The following is a 16,676-nucleotide window of genomic DNA, read 5'->3' on the forward strand; positions in this document are numbered from 1 at the left end:
CTGGTGTGCAGTTTTTGAGTGGCATCTCATTTCTAATTGTTGATAATAATTTCTTTCTTCATACTTTCTGATTATTGGCATGCTCTGTCACCACTCCCTCTCTTCCCTCTGTTCTCAGTGTTTTGTTCAAATCTACTCTAAGGGCAACAGTCCAGTTCTCCAAAACAAGAGATGCAAATGTTCAGACAATTTTAAACAAAACAAGCAGAAAAATCCTCTTGTGAATTATCTTGTGTAGCACCAATTGGTCTGAAAATCTGGAGAAACTGAGTTTAAATTTGATATCTACTTCTCCATTGATACACCCCTTGGATTGTAGCTGGTTTTGGTTCAGGGTGGCATTTCAGATGAGATGGGTAGAAGAGCAAAGAGTGAATACCATTGTTAAATGTTTCCTATCTGTGAATAGCTGCTCAGAAACTAAATTAATCCTTAAGCAGAGCACACTAATGCCAACCAACTATTTTATTGCCAAGAAATTGGCATCTTTAATCTGAAAACTTTGTAAGAAATATTTGCTTTAGTGACTTCATCTCTTTCTACTTGCAGAAGACTCTGAAGGATTTGCAGAAAAATGTCACAATATGCAAACCATATCTGAAACTTGAAAAAATGTGAGAGTTGTCCTGAAATCCATTCAGACATTTTAAGAACTGTCAAAGATTTCACCCTAAATTTAGCTGGTTTAGGAAGACAATGATAATATCTCCTTTAACATGTTGTGCCAAGGTGTGGGGAAACAAATATGTTGAGTTTCGCTCTGTGGATATCAGTGTCTGGAGGGAAGAAAATGAAACTTTCTTCTGATTTCTTCAGACAAGTTTATATAACAATCAAAGGACAATAAACTTGCTAAGAATTTTTATTGAATGGATTATAAATATGGTCATATTTCTGAAGAAATTAAACCATTATTAAAAACCCAGGAAGCAACATAATGTGATACATTGAGAATGTGAACAAAAGTTTAAATTAGCCCAATCTTCATACATGTAAATATTACCACAGTGAAAAATTAGAAGAAGGAATCAGTCCACAAAATACCTAGATTATTTTTAACAGAGTAGTACAAAATTAAATGCCAAATTGTGGAATGGAGATCTGAAGGACAGCCCAAATTTAGGCACAGGTTGAATTTTTAAAGTGATAAGATAATGTGCTGACTAAAAAGGCCTATAGTTAGGTAATTTATTATCAGGGAGATAAATTTTTGCTTGTCCCTGAAATATTAGATGTCAACATCTTTCAAAAGAAGAAATTGTGATAACTAAATCATTAGGTCTTGTCCAGCACAGAAGTTACATTTTGCTTCTTAAATAGTTGTTCTAAGTCAGAAAGTACATTTATTCCATTTCAGGTCAGTATCTATGGGTCACAGAAGTGAATGAAACAGGTAAATCCATGTAAATTAAGCTGATCATATGTAGATTATGCTGTGATACCTTGCCAGCTGCTATATAAATATTCATACAATCTGTTCTTTGTCTCTTATTATTGCAAATAAATGTGTTCAGGTATCAGGCTATAAACCTTCTGTCCTCTCTGAGAGACTATCCTCATGACTAAGATGTTAAAGCTGTGGGGCTTTGGTGGGGTATATTTTTTCCTTTTTCTTTTTATGTATTTTTCTTACCTCTTGCACTGTAGCTAAATGGAATACTTATGGATGATTTTCAAAACTGCCCTTAGGACATTTTGCCAATAAAGAGAATTCACTGGCTAACCAGGCCTGGATTTTATAATTTGAAAAACCTGTATTGTATTGTTTTAATATTTTGTCAACTGCCTCATGTATCTCAAGGTTTTCATGTACTTTCATCTGGCTCTGTTTCAGAGAGGGTGAATCTTCCAGGTGGATGTGGTCATTCTCTAACATATTGAAGGTTACTTGTATCAGTCTTTGACAAGATTTTTTTTTTTACTTGACTAGATTGCTACAAGTTTTAATGACATTTCAGTTTTGCTATCCTGCAAATATGTTGTATGCTTAATGAACTCTGTTTCTGTTTTCCTAGAGTACTTCCTCAAAAACTAATTTTTCTGTTTAGTTAAGACAAAATGAGAAAACCAATAGTTTTGAGACAGTTTATCTGGTCAAGACCCTGTTTTCAGAGGCCTTACCAAAAATTTTGTTAGCTTGTTTTGTTAGCTTCAACTAACAATTTTAGTTGAATAAGATGTCTATCTGGATCCGTATAGGGCTCTTAAACTGGGGCTCAAACCTGCTGCTTAAAACTGCTAGACATATTCTTCTTGTTTTTAAATGAATTTAACTAATTCTCTCTGACAGCTAAAATCCAAATCACCAACTGAAATGTAGATAGCTGCATTAGTTCCTAGTCAAATATATTTTGTTTAGTGTTTTCCATTAATGGGGTTTTTTTTTTGGGTGGGGGGGGGGATTTGGAACTTTGCAGGGTGAACCTCCACTGGTTCAGAAAACTCTTGAATATGTAACAAATATTTGAATGTATGGCCTGTGATATCATTCTGTTGCTGCAATAAAAGAATGTTCCTTCTCAAATATTTTATTAAGAGAGGTGGAACTGTTGTTTCCTGTAGCTGAATTATTTATAATTTTTCTCTGGCTTTCCCAAATTTCAGGTATTTATCTAGTCATACTCCCCCTTATCTATTTGGCCCCCTTATCTGTTATCTGCAGCATCCTGGAGTCTCCTAAGAAATCTGAATTATGATCAGGTCATCTTAAGCATCCTGAGGACTTTTTCCTTCCTGAAAAACTTTCTTTCCATTTGACACGATTATCTTTATCAAACAGAGTGCAGAAATCATTTATCCTTAACGCTGCTCCTGGTCCTGTGTGCCCAAGGCTTACCCTGAACTGAAGCAGTCAGCCAGGATGCCAGTGCTGCCCCTCCCCTGCACTTCTGCAGCCCCTTGGACTGTTTTCTCCACTCCATGTCTTCACTTTGTTTGAAATATCAGTCCAGCAGATCTGAGCCTGTGGCAGGACTCCCTGAACCAGGGATTGCAGCTGGTTGCACTTAACATTCTGCCCTGCACTGGGCTCTCTGGCTGTTCCCTATGACAAAGGACTTTTTTCTAGGAATTCCTCCTAGAATTTCTAGGATACAAATATCTGAGCATTATTGCATAATTATCCCTAAACTAGTTTTAAAATCCTGAGTACCCAGGAAAATACTTACCTCTTTAGCATGTTAGCTAAGATAAGGTGCAAAGCTTTTCCTTGGTCCCATAGCTAAAAGATCTAAATCCTTTACCAAGGCCTGAACTCCTAGATCTTTTTCTTGGTCATTTCAGCAGAACCAACTTATTTCATTCTTATAAAGACCTATTCCATAATTATTTGGATGAGTTTTTGGAGAGTTTGGTTTCAACTGATAGATCAAATTTGATTCATAAAATGGTATTTTTAATGCTTCAAATTGAGTGGCTTGGCATTATTAAAATCTGGTGGCTTTTAAACTTACATAGTTGCTATTCTCTAATCATAATAGACAATACAGGGAAAAAAACCCCAACAAAACAACATAATTTTGTCCCTAACTTTCTTGCTGGAATCTGGAAAATTGTGGACTCTAATTCAGAACAGCTGGTTCCAAATATGTCAAGTTTTGGTTGACTGCATTACCATTAAATAATATTGAAATAAATGGTTTAACTCAAAGAACCTAAGCAATCTGATGCCTTATTTGGTAAATAGTCTTGTGTCTCCAAAGGCTAGAATTAGATTCAGCCTTAAAATAAATATTTAAGAGCCCAACAATATTTTTAATGATTTTAGTTTTAGAAGTTGCTCAGAGCTCTCATGCTGATTCTTTTGTTCAAAGAGCACCAGCTCTAGTTTCATGCATAAGTGCTGTGGCATGCCTCTTCTGGTTTTTGCTAAACAAGGAAAACAAAGAATTGATAGACAATACATTAATATCCAAAAATAACTTTTCCTTGTCATTACATGGGCTTTTGCATTGACCTTTATTAGGCAATATTTTTTTATGTTTCAAAAGCTCAATACATTTTAACTGATAAAAATCTGATCAAGTTCAGCCTATTGGTTTTCTTGAATTTGTGCCAGCTGTGTGAGCTGAATCATTCTGGTTTGAGTTATTCACAAATAAATAACTGGCAACAGCATTTAGATTTAGTTGGATGACTAAAACAGTGAAAGTGCTTTAGAAAGACACCAATACATTGTTGTTCAAAGCTCTGTTCAAGTCATGTGAATTGTCAATAAAGAGAGAAAAGCATGTGTGAAAGGAGGAAAGGCAGAAAAAAAAAGAAACTTCAAAAATTTCAGTCCCAAGTTTAGAATAGGAGTGAGAGGATACTCAAGATGGAGGAGATTTAGGGAGAGTGTATTCAGATGATGATCTCATGGCAAACCATTCTGAATTGCTTTGGTTTGGTCTTTGTGACAGTGGAGAAGGACACCAGCTGTTGCATCCCTGACAGGGGTATTCTGTTAAAGATTAGAGCTGTGCAGGTTTCTTTCAAATTAAAATTATTTATTTGGAAAATGTTTTAATTTTAACCTTTTTTTTTAAAGAACTATTCACCTTCCATTTGAATGGAACACTACTTGAAATATTTTTGAATCCTATAGGTAAAAAGCCTAAAAACATGTTAGGCTTCTTTCTTATTGCTTCCCAGGCTCTTATTTCCCACCTTTAAAAAAAAAAAAAAAAAGTAAAATAAAATGCCTCTACCTTGTTATACTGTTGCCTTTCTTCTGCCAACTGTTTCTGTAAGGCTAATTTTTTTCCTCGCCTTCTACTGATATGTGTTGTTGCAAAGAACAGTATGGGGCAATAGCAGGTCATTTTTATGAATCTCTGGAGCTCCAGGGATTAACCTGGTTTCCATTTGAAAACCTGCCCTAGCAGCAGTGCAACCATGCTAGGGCAGTCCCATCTGTAGTTCATAAATCCTGGTAGTTTCAACCAATCTGACACTTGTCTATGTTATACCTAATCTACAGCCCAGAGACACCACTCAAAGATAATTCAGAAGTGAGTTGACATAATATACAATCTTTCTTGCCACATCTGTATGCAGCTGTCTTCTCTGTGTCTTCCTCCTACAGATAACTCTTGCTGGTCTCTTGCTTCTGCAGGTGACTCTTCCTGGTCTCTCCTGGAGAGTTATTTTGGTTTTGCAACTTTCAGGTGCATGAACTTCAGTGAAACATGAATAATATTTCACAACTCATCATAAAAACATGCAATCCTCATCACTGAACTCAGCCTTTGGTTATCAAGTGAATTTGTGGTACAGATTTTAAGCAAGTCCCAGGTGCAGAGCTTGTGTTACAGAGCCAGCTTTTATCTGGCTGTGCTTTCTGGTGAAGCCCTCACTGAGCTAATGCAGTTGTCTGGATTTCAGCACTGTTGTGGTTACAGCTTTAGGCTGGCTGTTCCATGAGCTGGTTCCATTCTCAGCCAGAGAAGGACACTGCAGAGGTTGGCTTTGTCAGTGCAGAAAGGTTCTGCATGAGTCCAGTTTGGAGCTCTGACAGATCAGCCTTGGCATCAACCCTGCTGGACATTCAGATGAGAGTCATTCTGCAAGAGACCTCTGTGATCATGTCCCTTGGTGTTTAGATTCCCAGAAGGCTTATTTATTCATGACCTCCATTGTGTGAATGTCTCAGGCAGCCCCAGTCTGGGATTCTCCATAAACTAATAAATATTGCCTTGAGTACTAGGCAGCATGCAGAAGAGCTACAAGGACTTCTCCTCAACACTTACCTCCAAGCAGCAATATTAAGCCAGAGCTAACACCAAAAACTCAGCTCAGCTTAACCCACCTCCATACGGGTTACTCTGAGGCACACATCTTGCTTTCCATAACCTTTCTCTGAGACACTACATTTTCAAATCTTTTCATAATTTGAATAATGGAATCCTTATTATTCTAGATAATAAGAGGCCATTACATGTCTCAGTACAAAAGTATAATATTTGCCATTTTAGGAAGGATTTTGTAAATACCAAACATTTCCTGTGTAAAGTGATGCAGAAAAAAAAAGAAAACACTGAACAAGCAGAAAGAGTTAACCTGATTCCACTGAGGGAGAATCTGCCTGTGAGAAATCTCTACAGCAGACTGAAATCTAGCTGCTGTTAGTTTATTTGTTGGAAGAAAACCAGACCATCATTTTGCCCACTTCCCAGAAGAGAGTGTCTGTGGGTGTTCTCTTTTCTTTCTCACCAGTAATAGATGAGATCTTGCAACAAGACCTGACTGCTAAAGAGGCTACCTCAAGAATCTATTGTCGTGGAAAACAATGACATCAGCCCAAGATCTGTGTTGTTGCTCTTGCACCCTTCCTGTGGTGCAACATCACTAAAGAATAGTTATTTGTTTCCTGGAACAAGAAATACAGCAGAATTACTAATTCTTTGCTGGATTGTTTTGCTTTCTTACAGCCTTTTTTATTCTAACCTCTAATTATGTTTCCCTTGTGTAAACATGGATAGGAGTAGAAAAATTATTACAAATATTGAGTTCTCCAGGAACATGTGGTATGAAGATGATGGGAAGTGACTTCTCCTACTTGTACATGTGTGTCCCAAAAAGATAGTATTCCTCTATTTTGGAAAGAGATATGTAAATTTATGTGAATCTTTTATCCTATATGACAGAGAGCCAGCACCATGACTTTGACTGCTAAAAGAAACCTGGATTAATTAATCTTTGTAGCAATCCTTATAATAGCTGGATACCTGACATGAGCAGGTAAATTCACTCAGTTCCTGTCCTGAGTCTGTTATGAATCCATGAAATAAAAACACACAATCTTTAACTGGGTTTCTATCCCCAGTATAGTTTATTCTGCTTCCTCCTGGTGCAAAAGGCTGACTTCAATGGATCATTGTTATTAGCAAGTCAGCAGAGAGCAAAGCAGGTTTCACTGTAAGAATGAAGGTAATAGAATGAAAATGTATACAGTGACTGAAGTACAATTAAAACACACAAGAACAGTGTATATGGTGTGGAAGGTGAAGGCTCAGGAGCAGGATCATCCATTGGAGGAGATGCTGGCTTTCTGGCAGCCAAGATGTTTCAGTGGATATATCACAGCTTGCTAACTGTCATCATTCCCTCCTTTTTCCATCTTTCATCCTGGGTAGATAACTCAAATTCACTCAAGTTAGAAAAAGGTGATGACTATGATGAAAATGTAACCACTCAGAAATAGGCAGCAAAGCAGAAAATATTAGTCTAGGCTTTCAGCCTCACAAAAGTAACTGAGTTTGACAGACACAATGTCACAAATTCTAGCCCCCAGAAAGCCAGCATCTCCTCCAGCTGACAAGCCTGATGATCTTCCTGGCTTCTTTTCAGTAGTTATGTTCTTGTCACTGTCATCATCTTCCTGAGATCAATTAAGGTCATTAATGCATGAAGGATGGAAAAATGAGTGGGTAAATGGTGGTGGGCAGGGAAGGCTGTTAAACAATTAGTGGTGTAACTCCTAAAAGCAATGGTGCAGAGTGCTGTTGTGCTGTCTACTGAGGAAGTGGTATAAAACATCCTGGGGTTGGTCTGCATTCAGCAAAAAAGGCAAAGTCTTTCCTACGATAACTGTGGTGGGAAGTCTATGTCTAGCATAAACTCTCCATAATGTACTAATACTAGAATTTGTATCATGGAAGTTGTGTTCTTCCTTCACTGACCCTTAGAATAAGCTGGAGTGTCATTGTATAGCCACAGGCTTTTTATTCAGCAGCACTCCTGCTTCCTTTGGTGCATCAGATGAACGATGCTCACTTAATGAACTATAATCCAGTGCTGTTTTCCCTTTGATACTCAGTGTGTGGCCCTCCAAATGATTTAATACATATTGTCTTGAAGACACAGCTATGAATTCTCTTAGGAGTTTTTCTCACTACAGTGCATGCATGTGTTCCACAAAGTGAACTATTTTCACCGTTGTTGTAAAAGAAGGGCTGTTCTACACAAAGGGTACATTTCAAAATACCTGCTGATTTTGGTTGCCTAATCTGAGGCGTGCTGGATCTGGTTTGTTCAAGGCACTTGCAGTGAGCAGTCCTTAATATGCAAAAATGCAGATCCCATTACTCTCAGTTTGAGTTCTCAAGGCTTTTGCAAGTAATAGCCTGAGATGTCCAGGCAGGTACAGTGAAAATTAGGAAACACGTAGTTGCAACCATTAAATGCAGTGGAATTCAATTCTTCATGGTAGTATGAACAGAGGCATTTTTCTCTTCCAGAATCCCTGTCTCTTACACACTGTTTTTAGATACCAGCAGTAAGACACAGGAATTCTGAAAGCAAAAGTGTCATTGCCTCCACAAACTCTAGAGACAAGGGCTACAACATCTTAGAGGGCTGAGAAGACATGGGGGAAAGGAGCAGGAAGGCCACAGCACAGAATTCTAAGGTCCCTTTGACACACAATGGCAAACCAGGGCATGTAGTCACATTATAAAGATCAACACAATTCCAAACAGGAGGCAACTGAGCTATGGGTGTGAGGTGACTGTCTGCAGTGTGTGCTTCAGATGTTCCAACGTTGTCAGCTGCTGGAAGTCACAAGGAGAGCAACTAGTTGAAGGAACAACAGAGGAGCTGAGCATACAGCAGCATCAGAGAGGATAAACAGAAGATAGGACCTGTGCAAAGAGAGACAATATCCCAGATGTGGATGGAGGAATAACAGGACCAGTGGTTCCTTCTGAGCTGGAAGACAGGGAAGGGAGCAGAAAGATGCCTCCACAAACCAAGAGAAAATTGTCAGCAACCTGCTACATCACTTGGACACGAACTGGTGACCCACTTAGTGGGCAAGGGAAAGGCTGTGGATGTTGTTCATCTAGAAAAAAAGATGAGATTCCTGGTGGACATGTGCCCCTGCAATGGTGAAGGCTGACTGCACACTGGCCAGAGTTAGCCAGAGCATGGCAAGTAGGCTGAAGAAATAGATTATTTCTCCTTACCTAGCACTGATGAAGCTACATCTGCAGTACTGTGCCCAGTTTTGGACCTTCCAGTAGATATGCCAGAACAAAAGGAAAACTAGAGGGGTACTAAGGTAATCCAGGAATATGGAACAAAGCAGGATGGAATCATAGAATCATAGAATCATAGAATCATAGAATCATAGAATCATAGAATCATAGAACGGTTTGGACTGGAAGCAACCTTAAAAATCATCTAGCTCCAGCCCCCATGCCATGGGCATATATTACAGGAGACTGAGGAACCAGGTCTGTTTAGCCCCTGGAAAACACTAAAGGGGAAGAAAGAGGGAGCTCTAATTGCAATCTCAAAGTACTTAAAAAGAGCTTAAAGAATGGACACAGACTCCATCATCACAGCACAGCAAAGGAACAAGAGGCAATGCCATATTGTGAGAGGGAAAATTATTTACGTGAGAATATTTGGGTGTCATGTAGAAAGGCTGTATCATTTTCATCCCAAGAGAATTTCAAAACTCTGTAGTCTGAACAGCTTGACTTAACTTTGAAGTTACTTTGCTTTAAGAAGATGATTGATTTCAAGAGCTTCCTTCCAAACTATTTTTTTCATTATTCATCTCTATTAGTTATCCAAGTTCTCATTTAAAGTTAGCTCCTTGTCACTACAGAGAACACTGTTCTGTTCACAAAAATCACATTTCATTGTTTCTCTGAGATTAAAGTTCTACTCTTTGACATTTCACTGTGAATGTTTATCTGGCTCTTAGTGCTTTGACAGGGATCATAGAGGAATGCCATGGTAGAAATAGAGTTGCCATGTCACCTAGTGCAGTTATCCATATTCAACAGCAGATAATGGCAGAGCCACTCTCTGCATACATTAGCCAAATTTACCTCATTCTCACTTTGCAGGTCACTATGATAGGAATAAATCACAGTAACAGATTGTGGGATTATTACCTTCACAATGCAGATCATGCTTGCAATTTTTCTATTAGTCAGTCCCATTATATGAGCAAAGATCCCCCACAATTAGGGGCAAAAAGTTTCTGGATCACTCAGCAAGTAATATTCTCTGAAAAGAGGAGTTATCTTGTGCAACGAAGTCAGAAATAAAATTATGTGGTGTGGGACTTTTAACAACTAAGATTACTTACTTGAATCTTTCAAGGATTAGTGCAAGAGGATTCCATTCAAGGCAAAGCTCATGGTTCTCACTTGCTTCACTGGGTATTCTGCAGCACCTGTGAGCAGGTGACTGCTGACAGTAACTGCTGGGATCTTATCTTTTTGCCAAGGAAGAAAGCAATTGTGAGGATGCAATTATCTCATGAACCTGAGATCGTGCAATGTAAGCAGTTTTTCACAGGCAGTGCAAAAAGCTGCATATTTGAGAGCTGCAGTTTTCTCCTAGACTTAACCCAGTGTGGCACAAACTCACAATATCATATGGCTCAGCTACCTTTAGCTCCACTGAGGCAGCAGGATAGAGGAGGCTCTGTGTCAAAAAGGACCAACCAAGCTGGTTTTAATTTGGTCAGGTTTTTTTCCCACATGCATCAGTTATCACTGTGACCCTGTGAAGTCACACATTTTTATGAAGTTGTATGAGGGAAAAATGAAAGGAAACACAACTTTAAAGAGTTTATTATTATATGGTCTACATTATGAAAATAATCAAGAATAACATACAAAACTGGTCAGGGGTTATTTTCCCTCAATGTATATTTGCAGTCTGCAATTTTTTTTCTTAAGGAAAAGAAGGTTTTAAGCATTGTTCTGTCCTAACCTATCAATAGATATCACAGACAAGAACAGTGCTGAAATTCTGAAGTCTGCACATATAACAAAGCTGGTAAATGCTTTTCTAAAATAGTGGGCCAGTAAATGACTAGTAAAAGAGATATCACACCATAAACAGAGCACCAAAAGGGAATATATGTGATTAGAGCTTATCAATGCTGACAATTCAGAAAATTGTTAATGTGCAGGCAAATATTACAGGACACATTGTAAGACTTTCCTACTGATTTTATGTATGTAATGAAGATCACGAGATAAGGGATTCTGATATTACATTAGCCATTAATATGTAGCAAAATTCCTGATATGCAATTTTTTAGACTACTGAGACTACAATTTTTTAGGCTTTAAGCCCTAAAAAAAAAAAAAAATCAGTAAGGAACCTCATTAATTTACAGGTGGATACAAAGATTTGGTATGGAATTGAATTTTTTCTCATGGCTGTAAGCCTTCAGTAGAAAACATAAGCTGTCTGCAACACTCAGGCATGAGATCTGTTTTGGCTCCATCTAGAGATTAATTTACAAACTGACTGTGATACTCTCACCTGCCATGTCCCTGAAGGCTTTGTGTAAGTGACCAAAAGGCACATGGTGTTGAGCACCTGTAACTATTTTTTGATGCTTAGGTGCCCTGCCTTTCCCAGTCATTCCTAGAATGCAGACCCCACCAAAGGACCTTGTTTCTTCTAAGTGAACTTTCAGAAAGTGACCAAATCTTTGTCAGAGGTTATAGCTTGACATGTGCTCTGATACTTCATATTCACCAGCATCCAAACCATAAACTGATTACAGGATCTGCACTTCACTTGTGGAGGCTCCAGATGGATAATGGCAGCTTTTGGACTGGGGGCTATTTTCTCTTCCCAGCTGAGGCCTGCTCTGGATGCAATACTAATGAAATTTCATGTAACAAATAGTAGTATTGTTGGATCTCAGTTTAAGCACAATTGCTTAAAACAAAATAATTTCAACACACTAGAGCAATAGCCCTCAGCTATGTGTAACTTTGTACAAGGGTGTTACCAGGAGGAACATTTCCACAGCATGTTCCTGCAGGAGCCTTTGTGTCTGATAGAGCTGTCACCACCAGGAACTTTTGCATCTCGATTGAGTCCTGAAGGTCCTAAAGACCCACAAGCAACTCAGAACACTTCTGTACTACAAATACACAGGTTTAAGTTTCAGCACTTCAGGAGCAGACTTTGCAGATGGCTAAGTAACAGGAATCCTTGGGAAAAATAATCTACGGAGGGAGAATTTCATAATCCTAACTTCCAGACAGAGAAATTACCTGCTTTTCTTCGGAGATATGCAGACTTTGCCTAAAAATTTCCATTCATTTCCCATGCAGGACAATTCACTCACCTTTATCTACACTGCTAAAAAAAACACATAAAAATAGGAAGAAAAATTGAACATATTTATTTGGTTTATTTCAGAAGTAACAGCTTACCATTGAAAAAAATGTATTCACTTCAAAAGTTCAGCTTCTCAGCAAAAGTTAGGAGAAGTTCATTCCCATTGCAAAATTTTGGTTCAGGAAGACTCAGATTGAAAACATAAGAAGAAACTAAACACAAGAATCAAAATCTGCATTCTGAAAAGTATAACTGAGGCAGAAATAGCCTCTTTTCACAATCATGCATGCTTTGTGAAAGCAAAAAGAAAGTGACAAGAGAGTGAGCAAGATCAGTAGTAATCAAGGCATTTAGCAAAAAGTGGATTTAAATCTAACTGCATAGCAATGTTTTTAATGTAACATGTTTCACTAAGGTTATATTTTAAAGATTACATGTATGCATTATCACTTATTTTACAAGTTCTGCTTATTTTACTTTGTAGATATTTCAGTACAACAACAGTCTTGCTAAAGGTTCTAGTACAGCACGCAGAACAAAAAGTCTGCAAATTTATTTCAGGTCTTTGCTTGTTACTCTGACACAACAATTGTTAATCTATACTACATGTATAGTGAAGAATCAATGAGCTCAGTTTAAAATAGCATGTTAAGGGAAGGGATAGAAATTAAAATGTTATTTCATAGCTTTTCACAAAACACAGGGGTAAACCCTGTAAGAAATCAAGCCAATTTAAGTTAAAATAGTCAAATAGTGAGCAATGGTCAAAAGAAGGTCTTGTTCATTCGAACAAATTAAAAAGAGCACAGCTAAGAAGGAGTACTCCAGGAATATTTCCCCTCTGCTGGTCCAGACCAACTCTCACTCCAGCTTGAAAACTGCTGGCTCAGACCTGGCTCTGGACACAGTTCCCTGTACAGATAGGTACCCAAACTGGTATTTAAAACATTCATACAAGCTCAGTCCTGCAGGACTACAGCAACCAAAATTTTCTCCTACAATTCTCTTACTGTGCCTGTCCAGAGTAAAGTACATTTTGGCAGACCAAGGAATCTCTGTATTTAGATCAAGTCTAAATTTATTTAACATCCATGATAGATGTCTATAGACCAAAAGATACTCAGGCCAGTAGGATAATTCAAACCATATGTAATGCTGACTTCAAAAGAAAGCATAGCCATTACTCAGAAAAAACTCAATTTGTCAGAAGTGTGGGTAATTTTTGCTGGAGAATTATACATGTGAATTTGAACCATCTCAGTCACAGAAAATTATTGAATATGCATAGACAACCTCACTGCAGCCTATGACTCCCTCATGAGGGCAAGAGGAGGGGCAGACACTGATCCCTTCTCTGTGGTGAACAGGGACAGGACCCAAGGGAATGGCCTAATATTGTATCAGGAGAGATTTAGGTTGGATGTTAGAAAAAGATTCTTCACCCAGAGGATGTTTGGGCTGGAACAGGCTCTCCAGGGAATATCCATGGATATTCTGGGGGATGGTGCTGTGCAGGGCCAGGAGCTGAACTCAGTGATCCCTGGGATTCCCTTGCAACTCAGGATACTATTCTATGATTCTATGGTTATATGATTCTGTGATTATTCACTTTCAGTTCTGATGGCTTCTCCCACAAAACAAGCATGGATGTGTGTATTAGGAGATTTTGTATAAAGAAAAGCCTCACCTACTGTATTTCAGAAGTACATCAAAATTTTACAAAAAAGTCTGTTGAACTCAAGTTAAAAAAATACTTAAAATTAGAAAATTAAAATTGACACCAAAAAAAAAAGGCTCAGTATTACTAGTTAAACGCATTCTCTTGCAGTTCAGTTGTTAAATAATAGCTAGCAAAAGAAGCTTAAAGAAAGTCTGTTTTATCTATAGGTACATGTATGCCTAGAGCCTTCCTTGAATCCCATTTTCCTACTTGTCTTGGCTCACTGTATCTTATTTCTTTTTATCTTGGAGATCTTGTTATAATGATGTGTGAAACATAGTATTAGTATCAAAAAATTAAACATGCATTGTGCTGAAATTATGAGGTACTACTGTGTTATTCTATTCATGAGATATTTGGAGTGATCAGGACTTGAAATCTTCAATTGGATTTTATAGTGCAATAAAGAACATAATATTGTGGATAACAGCTGCTATCAGACATGTCAGTGAGGTAATCCTTGCAGAGCTCCTAACAAAGTGCAGCAAGAGTGGAAATGTGCCACGGACAGCAGTCCATGACAGAGCTGCAGGGCCTGGGCAGCACACACTCACCAGGAGACATCCAGCACTCCAAGGGCTGCCAGAGCAACTCAGGATGGGAAGCATGTAAAGCATGTGGCATGCTGGCTAGTTAAACTGGATTTACAGCCCCTCTGGACTGCCAACACAGTGCTGAGCAAGTGAGGAGTTACACTGCTGCTTACGCCTCCCTCTGCTCCCTTTTCCTCCTCTGCCATAGACTTAACTTTGCATGTGACTTCCTCCCCAAATACACCCCATGGGATTGCACATGCCCTCATTTTTCACTGTTTTCCTCCAAGTACCTACTTGTTTCATCATGAAAGATATTTGCTGCAATTAATATTTTATATGAAGAAATACTTAATAGTATTCAGACTGCAAAAACACATGCAAAAGCAATTTTTTTAATTTTAGAAAAATAAATCAGGGAATATCGCTTACAGCTCAGGACTTCAAAAATTTGCTCTTATTTGCAAGATGGCCAAGAACACAAGTACTTAGCTTTTACCAATTAGGCTAGAAATGGCTGGTGTGATCATCTACAGACAGACTAAAAAATTGCATGTAGAAAATTGTTTCTGAACATCCTGAACATCTGAGCTCAGTACTTTTCCAGGCTTTTCACTCATGAAAAAGTGCAACATGTAAAAGCTTATATCTAAATCTGCATGTTTTAGGGATCTAAAATGGAATAGTCTGCTGTTGAACAAGTGCTTTTAGAAAAAATCAAGTATGCCAAGAATGGGAACATAACAGAAGAGATTGGACACAATCATGCAAAAGATCCAGAGAGACAAATTCTTACTACAACTTAGACCTGATGAAAATGGTAAAGCAGAACATTTTGCATGGAATTTGGGAGATTAAGGTTTAGTTCCATTCTAAACTTGACTGTTTTCAGATTCCTACCAGTCTGCTCTGCAGTTTCCTAATCTAAACTAAAAGTTTTTGATCTTCTGTCTGCCTTAGACTTCTGGTGCAGCTTCAATAAGGAGAAACATGCTGAGATTTTCTCACCTACAGCTCTGTGGCAAGGACAATATTCTGGAAAATTGGATGTGGGAGGAATGATTTGAATAAACTCACTGCCTAAGTGTAAGCAAACCTGTAGGTTGAAGCAGGAACACCATTCTGCTTGCTGGGGACCCAACATGGACAGTAATCATTATTCAATTCTTGAAACAGCACATGGGTCCCAGTTCTTAGGAGAGAGCTGCCAGATCTGGGTTCCAAACAGACAGAAGCAGCAAAGCCCATAAAGGTATATGAAGTCCTACCATCTCTCCTGAGCTCTGCTTATGTGGAGATTTGGGTGATTTACCCCTTTGTGCACTGTGCTTGGACTTTGTAGTCCAAGTTCCTTGTGAAGCACATAACACCATCACCATGAATGTCATTCTGGGTGGACAGACACCTTAGAACAAGGCTCTGACTTGCATCCCTCAAGCATCTGAAGGCCCTGCATTTAGTGACTTCTGCTGAGCAAGAGAGGCACCAGGACTGCCTTCAACAGATCTCTCAGAAATACAGCATATGCTTTAAAGAAAAAAAAAGAAAATCCAAGGCTTCTATTTAGAAATGACCACTAACAAAGAATCTGGCACACCGCTGGTTAAGTGCTCCAGTGTCTAATTATGTTCCATTAAAACTGTTTGCTTAAAGCCCAACATTTATCTGGATTCAATTTCAAGACATTTTATCCCATTATAGCTTTGTTAGATCAAAGAATTCTCTATTATCAAACTACTTTTCTTCATGGAGGCAATTATAGGTAGATACTCATTTTTGTAACCATGTCTGCCTTTAAAGTAAGGTCTGTGAGTATTACAAGGCATGTGCTTGATTTTTGGCACAAGAACTGGATACTGCATTTGGCACTGGTGTCAGCACTACTGGAACAAAAGTAGTATTGCCTCCCCCATACCATTTGATATTCCCTTTTTAATGCATCCAAGAATTGCATTTGGCCAAGTGGGGGCTTATGTTCAGCTGACTATCCATCATGCCTCCGAACTTTCTCTCGAAACACTGATCCTTGGGATGGGCTCCCATTCTGTTTCCAGATGTATGACTTTACACTTGGTGATAGTGAAACAGGCTGTATGAGCTGGATACCAGCAAAGAAAGGCATATCAATTAACTGCAAAGTGTATAAACCTTAGTATGCCTGAAAAAATTGTGATTTGTTAGCATTTCAGTCTCCTGTTGCTTCTCCAATAGCTATTAGGTAAAGCTTCTGGCTTCAGTTCTGAAGAACTAACAGGAAGATGTTGGTCATTCTGAAAGGGGAGAGGAGTTCACAGAACTTTTATTTCAGAACGTGTCAACAGCTGGCAGTTATG

The sequence above is a fragment of the Erithacus rubecula genome, assembly GCF_903797595.1.
Source record: "Erithacus rubecula genome assembly, chromosome: 3".
NCBI classification, from domain to species: domain Eukaryota; kingdom Metazoa; phylum Chordata; class Aves; order Passeriformes; family Muscicapidae; genus Erithacus; species Erithacus rubecula.